A 13,422-nucleotide genomic window follows, 5' to 3' on the forward strand; every position below is an offset into this window, starting at 1 on the left:
GACGGTCGTGGTGTCCTGGGTTCATGTGATTTTGTTAAGTAAATCTGGGGAAGCCAGATTCACTTAACAACCAGGTTACTAACTTAATAACTGCAGTGACAACAATGGCAAGAAAAGTCGTACAATGGGGCAAAATTTACTTAACAAATGTTTCACTTAGCAACAGAAAAATCTGGGTTCGGTTGTGGTCGTAAGTCGAGGACTACCTGTACTGGGAAAATCGAAAATACCAGTCTAGAAGGAACCATGGCAAACAATTTTCTGTATTGTTGCCACGACAACTACTTAAGGATGTCGACAAAAGTTACATGGCGTTCAGCTCGAATTCTAAGAAATCTTATTTTTTTAACTTCATGCGGATGTCAGTCTTACCAAGATAAGGTTCACAAAGACTCTAAACCAATGTTCGTTGAACTTGGCAGCCTTTGATTGTGTGAACTTCAACTCCCAGAATTCCCCAGCCAGCATTCTGAGAGCCAGTGCGGCCTAGTGGTGAAGGCACCAGGCTAAAAAGCAGGAGACAGTGAATTCTAGTCCCGCCTTAGGCAAGAAAGGTGACTGGGTGACTTTGGGCCAATCACCAGGAGAGGGTGAGTTCTAGTCCCGCCTTCGGCAAGAAAGGCGACTGGGTGACTTTGAGCCAATCACCAGGAGAGGGTGAGTTCTAGTCCCGCCTTAGGCAAGAAAGGCGACTGGGTGACTTTGGGCCAATCACCAGGAGAGGGTGAGTTCTAATCTCGCCTTAGGCAAGAAAGGTGACTGGGTGACTTTGAGCCAATCACCAGGAGAGGGTGAGTTCTAGTCCTGCCTTAGGCAAGAAAGGCGACTGGGTGACTTTGAGCCAATCACCAGGAGAGGGTGAGTTCTAGTCCCGCCTTAGGCAAGAAAGGCGACTGGGTGACTTTGGGCCAATCACCAGGAGAGGGTGAGTTCTAGTCCCGCCTTAGGCAAGAAAGGCGACTGGGTGACTTTGAGCCAATCACCAGGAGAGGGTGAGTTCTAGTCCCGCCTTAGGCAAGAAAGGCAACTGGGTGACTTTGGGCCAATCACCAGGAGAGGGTGAGTTCTAATCCCGCCTTAGGCAAGAAAGGCGACTGGGTGACTTTGAGCCAATCACCAGGAGAGGGTGAGTTCTAGTCCCGCCTTAGGCAAGAAAGGCGACTGGGTGACTTTGAGCCAATCACCAGGAGAGGGTGAGTTCTAGTCCCGCCTTAGGCAAGAAAGGCGACTGGGTGACTTTGGGCCAATCACCAGGAGAGGGTGAGTTCTAATCCCGCCTTAGGCAAGAAAGGTGACTGGGTGACTTTGAGCCAATCACCAGGAGAGGGTGAGTTCTAGTCCTGCCTTAGGCAAGAAAGGCGACTGGGTGACTTTGAGCCAATCACCAGGAGAGGGTGAGTTCTAGTCCTGCCTTAGGCAAGAAAGGCGACTGGGTGACTTTGAGCCAATCACCAGGAGAGGGTGAGTTCTAGTCCCGCCTTCGGCAAGAAAGGCGACTGGGTGACTTTGGGCCAATCACCAGGAGAGGGTGAGTTCTAGTCCCGCCTTAGGCAAGAAAGGCGACTGGGTGACTTTGAGCCAATCACCAGGAGAGGGTGAGTTCTAGTCCCGCCTTAGGCAAGAAAGGCAACTGGGTGACTTTGGGCCAATCACCAGGAGAGGGTGAGTTCTAATCCCGCCTTAGGCAAGAAAGGCGACTGGGTGACTTTGAGCCAATCACCAGGAGAGGGTGAGTTCTAGTCCCGCCTTGGGCAAGAAAGATGACTGGGTGACTTTGAGCCAAGCACTAGGAGACAGTGAATTCTAGTCCCGCCTTAGGCAAGAAAGGCGACTGGGTGACTTTGGGCCAATCACCAGGAGAGGGTGAGTTCTAGTCCCGCCTTAGGCAAGAAAGCCAACTGGGTGACTTTGGGCCAATTAGCAGGGTGCAGATCATATTCCTCAAAATCCCATAATCTCGAAAGACGGAGAGGACCTTGTACAGTTCGATTAGAGAGGGAATTTGGTCCCCTCCCCACTTTTCTTAAAGAAAGGACTTTATTTTCTATGTGTTGGTGAGGCCAAGAATCCTCCTCCAATGCTACAAATTCTTCTGGGATAAAGAAAGAGATCTTTCGGTCCCAGGATGAGTCCGAGATCAGGTAAGTTTTGTCTGTTATGGAGACCCCACTTTCTCTGTGCCCAGAACAGCTTTTCAGAAGTAATTGTCGGAAATACAGTCCTCACCACCTCTGAAAGAATGGCTTGTATGTGGGTTTTTGTTTTGTTATGTTGAATGGCCAAACCCATTTAATGTCCGGCCAAACAAAACAAAACAAATAAATAAATCAGGATTTGCATGGCAGCGTCTTCGACTAATAAATCTGATTCAAAGGCAAAAACTTTCATGAGCTGCAGCTGACAAGTTCAGGATCCAAAAAAGTTGAACAATGGACCCCTATCCAACAAGATGAATGTTAACGTGGACAAAAGCAAAGTTTTACATTTAGGCAGGAAAAAAAAAAAATCAAAGTCAGTGGTGAAATCCAAATTTTTTTACTACCAGTTCTGTGGGCGTGGCTTGGTGAGTGTGGTGTGGCTTGGTGGGCGTGGCAGGGGAAGGATACTGCAAAGTCTCCATTCCCTCCCCACTCCTGGGGGAAGGATACTGCAAAATCTCCATTCACTCCCCACTCCTGGGGGAAGGATACTGCAAAATCCCCATTCCCGCCCCACTCCTGGAGGATGGATATTGCAAAATCCCCATTCCCTCCTCACTCCTGGTGGAAGGATATTGCAAAATCTCCATTCCCATCCCACTCTGGGACCAGCCAGAGGTGATATTTGCCGGTTCTCCGAATACTCAAAATTTCCGCTACCGGTTCGCCAGAACCTGCTGAATTTCACCCCTGCTATAAGTACAGATTAGGCTCAAAAGCAGGAACTCTTGAGAGGGACCTTGGAGTCCTAGTGGAGGATCGCTTGAATATGAGCCAGCCGTGTGCGGCAGCAGCCAAAAAGGCTAATACAATCCTGGTTTGTATAAACAGAGGCATAGAATCAAGATCACGTGAAGGATTAGTACCACTTTATAAAACCCTAGTAAGACCATACCTGGAGGAAGACTCCAACCAATTTTTGGTCACCACACTACAAAAAAAGACGTTGAGACTTTGGAAAAAGTTCAGAGAAGAGCAACTAAGAGGATCCAAGGCCTGGAGACTAAAACATACGAAGAACAGTTGCAGGATTTGAGTTTGGCTAGTCCAAAGAAAAGAAGAATTATGATAGCAGTCTTCCAGTATTTATTTATTCATTCATTCATTCATTCATTCATTCATTCATTCATTCATTCATTTTTAATTATTGTTGTGTCTTGTGTTTTTAAATTGGCTGTACACTGCCCTGAGTCCTTCGGGAGAAGGGCGGTATAGAAATAAAATTATTATTATTATTATTATTATAAAATTTGTATGCCGCCCTATCTCCAAAGACTCAGGGCGGCTCACAACGACGAGCGACCAAGCGACTGTTAAGCTGCCACAAAGAAGAAGGAGTCAAATTATTCTCCAAAGCACAAAACAAGAAACAAATGGATGGAAATTCATCAAGGAGAGAAGCAAGCTGGAATGAAGGAGAAACTTCCTAACAGTGATGATAATTAACCAGTGGAACGACTTGCCACCAGAAGGAGTGGGGGCTCCATCACTGGATGTTTTTAAGACAAGATTGGACAGTCACTGGCATAGGTTCTCCTGCTTGAGCAGGGGGCTGGACTAGATGACCTCCAAGGTCCCTTCCAACTCTATTCTGTTCCAAAAGATGCAAAGAATGGCTAGGCTGGTATAGGACTGAAATAGGGGAGAGGTGTGGAGGGGGGGAAAGTTGTGGGGACGTCCAGCATAACGAATCCTGAGGTCTTGTGACATTGTAAGGCAAATGAGCCTTGGTAGTACAGTGGTCTAAAGCACCCTGTTATTAAGACCAGCTGCCTGCAATTACTGCAAGTTCGAATCTCACCAGGCTCAAGGTTGACTCAGCCTTCCATCCTTTCTAAGGTAGGTGAAATGAGGACCCAGATTGTGGGGGCAATAAGCTGACTTTGTATAAAAATACAAAAGTATGAAGGGTATTGCTGAGCGCATTGTAAGCCGCCCTGAGTCTCCGGAGAAGGGCGCCATATAAATCAATTTAAAAAAAAAAAAAAAGCATGCTCCAGCATTCAGAAGTCTAAATTTCCCACAGCCGGAGATCATTCCAAGTTGTGTGAATCAATGCAACGAGGAAGGGGGAGGGAGCTTCATGATAGGTTAGCAGATTGCAGTAAGTATTGTTTTGTTCGAGCGGAATTTATCGGGTAGGCACAACAGCCAGCCTCACGCAACACGCTAAGCCTCCAAGTGTAGTTTTACAAAACCGCTACTCATTATGCTGCCACGGGGTTGGCTTGGGTGCGTGCCTAGGTGTCTTTGTTTAGATTTAAATAGCCATAGGCTGGGAATCGTACAAGCCAATTCAGATAAATCCACCACATGCCGGGGAGTTTTCACTGACTTTTCCTGTGTGTTTTTGCAGACGGGCTGATTCTGCAAAAAAAAAAACCCGACGAGACAAGGGCTTAAAATGGAAGGCAAACATCTATTAATACCGATAGAGGAGAATATTTGCAGCTCAGGGTTGCAAGGAGGGGGTCTTTGGTGCTCTCTTGGTTCTTTTCTTGCAGACCTGAAAATAGGTAACATCCTCCACGCTAGAAGGGAGTGGGGCAGGGGTGAAATCCAGCAGGTTCTGATAGATTCTGGAGAACCGGTAGTGGAAATTTTGAGTAGTTCGGAGAACCGGCAGTGGAAATTTTGAGTAGTTCGGAGAACCAGTAGTAGTGGAAATTTTGAGTAGTTCAGAGAACCGGTAGTGGAAATTTTGAGTAGTTCGGAGAACCGGCAGTGGAAATTTTGAGTAGTTCGGAGAACCGGCAGTGGAAATTTTGAGTAGTTCTGAGAACCGGTAGTTGAAATTTTGAGTAGTTCGGAGAACCGGTAGTGGAAATTTTGAGTAGTTCGGAGAACCGGTAGTGGAAATTTTGAGTAGTTCGGAGAACCGGTTGTGGAAATTTTGAGTAGTTCGGAGAACCGGTAGTGGAAATTTTGAGTAGTTCGGAGAACTGGCAAATATCACCTCTGGCTGGCCCCAGGAGTGGGAAGGGAATGGGGATTTTGCAATATCCTTCCCGTCCCACCAAGCCACATCCACCAAGCCACACCACGCCCACCAAGCCACGCCCACAGAACCGGTAGTAAAAAAAATAGATTTCACCACTGGAGTGGGGTTTGTGGGGTGGAAGAGGCGGAGAGGGGAAGGCGGACGACTGTGGGGTTCTTGGTACTCTCCAAACTTGGTGGTTTTCTTGCATTTGTTTCATTACCCAACTAGGTAACATCATCAGTGCTGATACAGGAGTATATTTGTAGCTTCCGTTCCCTTCCAGCACTGATGATGTTACCTAGTTTGGTAGTGAAATGCCTGCAAGAAAACCATCAAGTTCAGAGATCACCAAAGACCCTACAATCCTGTATGTGCATACAGGAGCAATGTGAGTGGTGCAGTGGCCTAGAGGTGGAGCTCTCGCCTCACGATCAGGAGGCTGTGAGTTCGATCCTAGGTAGAGGCAGATATTTCTCTCTCTAGTCACAATGAGAATATATCAGCTGAACAAAACTCCGCATTGGTGAGAGGAAAGGCATCCGGCCAATAAACACTCAGCTCCACCCCACAAGGGATTATGGGGTTGTTAAAAGAAGATGATACAGCAGCAGTGTGGAAGTGGGAAAGTCATGGGTTGTGATGAAGGAACTCAGCATCCACGATAATTTCTATGCCTCGCTATCAACATTCACTCTATTCTGCAAATGTTTCAGAACCGGCTCTTTTGACTCTTGAACCTTTGATACAGGTGGTAGTGCAAGACCTCTGTAGGGCCTCCGTTTGCAGAAGATAATATTCGAAAGTTCCACATTCATAAAGGTAAAAGCAGGGGTGAAATGCTACCGGTTCGGGCTGGTTCGCCCGAACCGGTAGTAAAAAAAAGTTTTTTAAAAAAGTTCTGAAGATCATCTGAGTGACGTGCGATTGTAGGAACTTTTTTTTTTTTTTTTACTTTTTAAGCATTTTTTTACTACCGGCTCTGGAGAAAAGGTAAAAAGGTAAAAAAGATTTTTTTAAAAATTCCGACGATCATAGCTGTGGTACGCGAGCTTTGGAACCTTTTTAAAAACTTTTTAAAAGCATTTTTTCAAATGCTTTTTTAATGCTTTTTTAAAGCATTTTTTTTTTTGCTACCGGTTCTCCCGTAGCAAAAATTCCGTTAAAAATTCTTTTAAAAAGGGGGGGGAAAGTTTCCAACAATTGTGCACCACAGCTGTGATTTTTAGAACCTTTTCTTTACCTTTTTAAAGCATTTTTTTTTTTACCTTTTTAAAGCATTTTTTACTACCGGTTACGGAGAACCGGTAGTAAAAAATGCTTTTAAAAAGTTTTTAAAAAGGTTCCCAAGCTCGCGCGCCACAGCTGATTCCCCCCCAGCTGATCTAGTTACCTTCCCAAGCCTCCTTTTGGTGCGCAGCGCACATGCCAGCAAACCAGTTAAGATTTCACCACTGAGTAAAGGTAAAGGTAAAGGTTCCCTCGCACATATACGCTAGTTGTTCCCAACTCTAGGGGGCAGTGCTCATCTCCATTTCAAAGCCGAAGAGCCAGCGCTGTCCGAAGACGTCTCCGTGGTCATGTGGCCGGCATGACTCAACGCCAAAGGCGCACAGAACGCTGTTCCCTTCCCACCAAAGGTGGTCCCTATTTCTCTACTTGCTTTTTTTACCTGCTTTCGAACTGCTAGGTTGGCAGAAGCTGGGACAAGTCACGGGAGCTCACCCCATTACGCGGCACCAGGGATTCGAACCGCTGAACTGCCGACCTTTCGATCGACAAGCTCAGCATCTTAGCCACTGAGCCACCACATTCATCCTCCCCATTCAGAGTAAAAGACAATCACTTGGTAGGACAATAAAAGCGTCTGTCCTTGTCTGTCCAACCTTCTGAATGGTGGAGGAACAAGATGCCCCCATTATGGGCAGGAAGGGAAGGGAAATCTTTCCCGGCTGCCCTTTAGAGCCAGAAGGCATTCGGAGCTCGGGGTTCAAATCCTTGCTTGGAGAGCCAGCTCAGCAATTGTATCAGTCAAAATCAGGCTTGGTAACAAATGTTGTAAACATTTCCAGCGTGTTGAATCAATAAATATGCATCACTGGAGGTTGCTTTGGGCTGCCAAAAATTGATTCGCGAGTGAGAAACCACTTAGTAGCAAAACAATAAAACAAAATAAAAAATTAACGTACGATATGTTTCTTAAAAAAATAAATCCCAAATTGAAACCCCGCTCTTCCTTGCCGGTTTTTTTTCTTCTTCTTCTTCACAAGAATGCAGAAAAGTCCCTAAATGGCTGAACTTAAGTGATTCTGTTCAAAAGGATTGAAGTAATATTGGGAGCACGTTTGACCTCCACTTGACTTTCATTTGACATTGGAAGCTCACTTGACTTCTTGGGCTGTGGCATTTTAAATTTTGATAACATCGAGCGTGAACAAGCTAAAAACGTGATGAATAAAATATCCAAAGAGTGAAAAAAATGATTAGAGAGACAATTAAATGGTCGAAACTCCATCAGGCACTGCTAGAATTATTCTCTGGATCCTAGCTGAAGTGAACGTTTAGAAAAAGGGGAAAAGCAATACTATGCATTACAGCTCTGTAACGATATTGATAGATTCTACCTGCTCAGCAGAAATGGAATTTTTTATTTCAAGTCTAACAACCCGTCAACGAAGGAAAGTGTTTATTGGGTGATTACGTAAAAGACAGCCAAGAACGTGCATTAATGCAAGTTTAAAAATCTGGAACTTACTGATGGTGCTGGAAAGAAAAATGTGAATATTGAAGGACTATAATAGAAAATAACAAGAAAAGAATGCTGTCCAGGAAAAGCAGTACATTACATCGTTACCGTAGTTTCTGCAGAAGATCAAGGGGAAATGGATAAAGATAAAACCTGCCAATGGCTAAAAGTGGAATAAATTAAAGACTTGATTTTGGCTATGCAAGAGCAAGCTATTCAGACAAATGCAATCAAGGCCAGAACTGAAAAATCACATTTTACAGAAGGACAGAGTGTGCAAAGGACCAGAAGAACCAGAAGTAACTGTGAGAAGGGCCTTGGAGTCACTTGAAGCGGAGCCAGCCATATGCAGCAGCAGCCAAAAAAGCTAACACGTTGTATAAACAGAGGAATAGTATCAAGATCATGTGAAGTATTAGTACCGCTTTATAAAACCCTAGTAAGGCCACAGCTGGAATACTGCAACCAGTTCTGGTCACCAGTTACATACATTCCCAGTTGCATTATATGGCTGTGAAAGTTGGACCATAAGGAAGGCTGAGCGCCAAAGAATGGAGGCCTTTGAACTCTGGTGCTGGAGAAGACTCCTGCGAGTCCCTTGGACTGCAAGGCGATCCAGCCGGTCAGTCCTAGAGGAGATCAACCCTGGCTGTTCTTTAGGAGGCCAGATCCTGAAGAGGAAACTCAAATACTTTGGCCACCTAAGGAGAAGGAAGGACTCCCTGGAGAAGAGCCAAATGCTGGGAACGATGGAGGGCAAAAGAAGAAGAAGGGGACGGCAGAGAAGGAGGTGGCTGGATGGAGTCACTGAAGCAGTCGGCGTGAGCTTCAATGGACTCCATAGGATGGTAGAGGACAGAAAAGCCTGGAGGAACGTTGTCCATGTGTGTTGTGGCTCCGTTACCTGAGCCTGTGTCATCGGCAGGAGAGGACTCCGAGAGTGAAGGAGAGGAGTTGGCAAGGCCTCCCTCTCCAGGACCCTCCTCTCTGGCAATGCCTTCGGTGTCCGCCGAAGGGCAAGAGATAGGGCCGGGGCCAAGCACGTCCACGCAGCCACAGGTGGACAGTGATGAGGGAAATGAGTCTTGGCTGGATCCTCGGCAGCGTCGCAGAGATAAGCGCGCGCAACAGAAGAAAAGGGGTGCCAGAGATTAGGCTGAGTCACTGGACCACACCCCACAGGGTATAAAAGGGGGTGAGGTGGCCATTCAGACTCTGTGACGGACAAAACTAACTACTATCGAGTCACATTGCATCTTTGGAAACAACATTATCGGCCTTGGATTTATTTTACGAACTGGACAATTCTTGACTGTGGGTATTTTGTTTATGAGTAAAGTTCTTGGCAAGCAGCTACTGGGTTGCTGCCAAGCTTCTTATCGAAAGAATTGGTTGTCTGCCAGTTTATTTAACCCCCGGCTGTCTGTGTGCGTGTGTGAGACGGGGACAGAACAATGTAGCCGCGATTGGTTCCGATACGACTTCACAACTAACAACAAGAACAACAACATTAAACCCTCGTAAGGCCACACCTTACCGGTTCTGGTCACCGTACTACAAAAAAGATGTTGAGACTTTTGGAAAAAGTTGAGAGAAGAGCAGCTAAGATGATCAAAGGCTTAGAAATTAAAACATATGAAGAACAGCTGCAGGATTTGGGTCTGGCTAGTCTAAAGAAAAGAAGAGTTAGGGGTGACATGATACCAGTTTTCCAGTATTTGAGGGGCTGCCCCAAAGAAAAGGGGGTCAAAAAACGGTTTGTTCATGAAAACAGTCGCACAACACATGCCTAATGGCAATTATATTTGAAAAGACGACTCACCCAGATTGATCTTTACTGACTCCATGCCAGCTTGGGAGTCAACATCTGCCTATTGAGACATGTTCCTCCTGCGCTGAAGCCATTGCCAGTCATTCCAAAATCTTGCCACACCCAAGGAAGTAAACCCGTCTGGCTCCTCTTTGCTCACTTGAAGAATTGCTTCTGGTTTTTGAGAAAAAAAAAGTGATTGTTATTTTTTTTTTAGAAGGGGAGAAATCCACCATCTGTTCCAGGGGTGAAATCTAAAATTTGTTACTGCCGGTTCTGTGGGCGTGGCTTGGTGGTGGGGGGGTAATGTGACTGGGTGGGCATGGCCAACTTTTTTTTTTTTTAAACTTTTCAAAGCATTTTTTCTACAACCTCTTCGGCCGAGTGAATAAATAACTTTATTGTCGTTGTATGTGTATACACAGTATACCCATACAACGAAATCCACTTAACACCCAAAGACCAGGTCCAACACACATTAACAATCCCCAAACACACTCCCACCCTCCACAATTAAAGAGCCTTGATAGTACAGTGGTTTAGTGCACCCTGTTATTAACACAGCTGCCTGCAATTTCTGCTGGTTCGAATCTCTCCAAGGCTCAAGGTTGACTCAGCCTTCCATCCTTTCTAAGGTGGGTAAATTGAGGACCCAGTTTGTGGGGGCAATAAGCTGACTTTGTATAAAATATACAAAAGAATGAAGGCTATTGCTTAACGCATTGTAAGCCGCCCTGAGTCTCCGGAGAAGGGCGGCATATAAATCAAATTTAAAAAGAAAAAAAAAATTCTCCACCCCTAAACCATCTAAACTAACAACAACCTACAAGAAGTATGCAGAGATTACGTAAAGTGGGAACCCTATTTAGGTTTTCACCGAAAGGTGACATGATAACTGCCTTCACCTCTGTTGCATTTTGAATGCCATGCCTGCATGACAGCTTGAAATAGAGAGGTAGAGATAATGTTTCTTCTAATAATATTCCCTAGTTTGATACCTGAAGAGGGGAAGGCAGGTACACCAGGGCCAAAGATGATATATTTGGACTGTCTTTGGCGGCTACTCAAACATTTGGGTTTTATCCAAGTCCCTGATAAGGTGTACCATCAAACCAGCTCCAGACACTGAGTTATTTATATCGTATACTTTTGGTCTCGGCCCAGACTTGGTTCTGTGCATCAGCTAGCCAGCTCCAAAAAAAACCCATCATCCATAAATATTCCTGAGGTTCCCCACCTCTTTATTAAAGTCGCCTTGGCATTCAACCTCGTTTGCCAGCCACTTGAGATAGGCCATGTCAAAAAAAACCACCATGGGAAATTCCATAAATATTACTTTATTGCTGCGGCATCCTGAATGAGTAAAACCTTAGTAAGACCACACCTGGAATGCTTGCATCCACTTTTGGTCATCGCACTATAAAAAAAGATGCTGAGACACAGAACAACTAAGATGATTAAAGGCCTGGAGACCAGAACATATGAAGAGTGGTTGAAGGAACCTGGGTATGGCCGGTCTAAAGAAAAGAAGGACTAGGGGTGACATGATAGCAGTCTTCCAGTATTTGAGAGGCTTCCACAAAGAGGAGGGAGTCCATTTATTTTCCAAAGCACCAAAGGGCAGGACAAGAAGCAATAGGTTTGTATGTATCCGAATTTACAATCTAAGTGTTGGAGATGCGATTGTGATGATGCCACTTACTATCATATATGGTGGACTTGTAAAAAGGTTAAAGCATTTTGGATTAAAATATGGTGGATTATCCAAAATATTTTTAAAAAGAAGATAAAAGTTTACTCCACAATTGTTTTTGCTGGGTATAATCACAGATTGTACGGTTATAGAGACTAAATTGATTTTAAATTTAATAACTGCAGCTAAACTTTTGGTGGCCGCAATATTGGAAGAAGGAAGATTTGCCTACTATTGAAGAATGGACATTAAAAGTAGAGAATTTGGCAGAAATGGCGAAGATTTCGGCATATTTGAAATATCACTCACAAGAAAGATCTATATCGGAATGGAGAAGATGGATTGATTATATTCAAAACAAATAAAGGACTAAAAAGTATCAAATAGCTTATGAATGAATAGAAAAATTAAGAGTATTTATAGTTAGTTAAGTAAAAGGGGAGTTAAAGTGTGAAGGGGGGGGATAGGAATCCTTAGTTTATTAACATAGTTTAGCATATGATTGTCAATTGTATACCCTGTATTTTGTTCTGGGAAGTTCGGGGGGGGGAGGAAGGGAGGGAGGGAAGGATGGGGAAATACTTGTAAAAAAATTTTTTTTTCCTTTCTGTAAAACTCTTTAATAAAAAAAAATAAAAAAAGAAGCAATAGGTGGAAACTAATCAAAGAGAAAAGCAACCTGGAATTAAGGAGAAACTTCCTAACAGTGAGGACAATTAACCAGTGGAACAGCTTGCCACCAGAAATTGTGGGCCCTCCGTAACTGGAGGTTTTTAAGAAGAGACTGGACAGCCATTTGTCTGAAATAGTATAGGTTCTCCTGCTTGAGAGGGGGCTGGACTAGAAGACCTCCAAGATCCTTTCCAGCTTCTATTCTGTTCCATTCCATTCCATTCCATTCCATTCCATTCTATATTCCATATTCCAGTGATGGTTAACCTTTTCCGGACCGAGTGCCCAAAGTTTGTGTACATGCAGATGCATGCGCCCCCCCCAAATGCAATGCGCACGAGGCCCAATACCTGTGCCCTGCCCCCCATGCATGCGTGTGTGGCGCCCTGCCCCCGTGCATGCATGCACGCCCCGAGGCATGCATCCACCCCCTTGCATGCGGGGGCCCCCGCACATGCCCCACCCCAGTGCATGCGTGCATGGGCCCCTCACACGCCCTGTGCATGTGCAGCAAAGACCTGAGAAGTAGCTGGCTGGCAGGCGGCGCGCATACGCAGTCCAGCTGAACTGGGGTGACGGCTCACATGCCCACAGAGGGGGCACTGGGCTAGGCTGACCAAACTGGCAAACACAAATTAAATGTCTGTTTGGCTGACTCACAACTAATCACACAAACACACACACACACACACACACAGTGCTTCTCTCTTAAGCAAAGGCACAGGACAGCTGGCCAGGGCAGGTTAGCCAGAATAGATGCCAAGAATGGACTTAGTTAATCCTCCCAAACAGGACCTCCCCCCCGCCCCGCCCATACCAGGCGCCTCCAGCTGTGTATGGCGAGCCAGCCAAAGGAGTGGTGGCCCAGCACATCTGGAGGTGGCCAGATTGAAAAGAGAATTGAATCAGATAAAACTAAAGAGGAGAAAAAAAAAAAAGCTGGAAGAACATTCAGCTCCTGAGCTGTTGGGGAGAACCTTGTCAGCCTCTCAAGATATGGTCCATCCATCACCCTTGCTGCCTCCGGCATTTACAGAAACCTGGAATTCATGCGTGTTTCGGCGTGTTTTCCAGGAGGTGCTGTAATCTGCATCTTGATCCAGGTAAAAGAAGAGGGAGTCAAGCTATTCTCCAAAGCACCTGAGGGCAGGAGAAGAAGCAACGGGTGGAAACGAATCAAGGAGAGAAGCAACCTTGAATTAAGGAGAAATTTCCTGACAGTTAGAACAATTAATCAGTGGAACAACTTGCCTCCAGAAGTTGTGAATGCTCCAATAGAATAGAATAGAATAACAGAGTTGGAAGGGACCTTGGAGGTCTTCT

At 45.2% G+C, this 13,422-nt stretch overlaps 1 protein-coding gene across 1 annotated transcript in view; it reads right to left on the reverse strand.

The window, feature by feature from the left end:
* Window positions 1–9,908, reverse strand: part of ANK1 (ankyrin 1) — a 157,704-nt gene extending 147,796 nt beyond the window's left edge. Inside the window, exon 1 of the mRNA XM_087875798.1 lies at window positions 9,747–9,908. The gene's annotated coding sequence lies outside the window, so the exon portion shown is untranslated. The remainder of the gene's footprint in view (window positions 1–9,746) is intronic.
* Between the last annotated feature and the right edge of the window lie 3,514 nt (window positions 9,909–13,422).

The sequence above is a fragment of the Pantherophis guttatus genome, chromosome 9, assembly GCF_059756535.1.
Source record: "Pantherophis guttatus breed Tessera chromosome 9, ASM5975653v1, whole genome shotgun sequence".
In the NCBI taxonomy this organism is placed as follows: Eukaryota; Metazoa; Chordata; class Lepidosauria; order Squamata; family Colubridae; genus Pantherophis; species Pantherophis guttatus.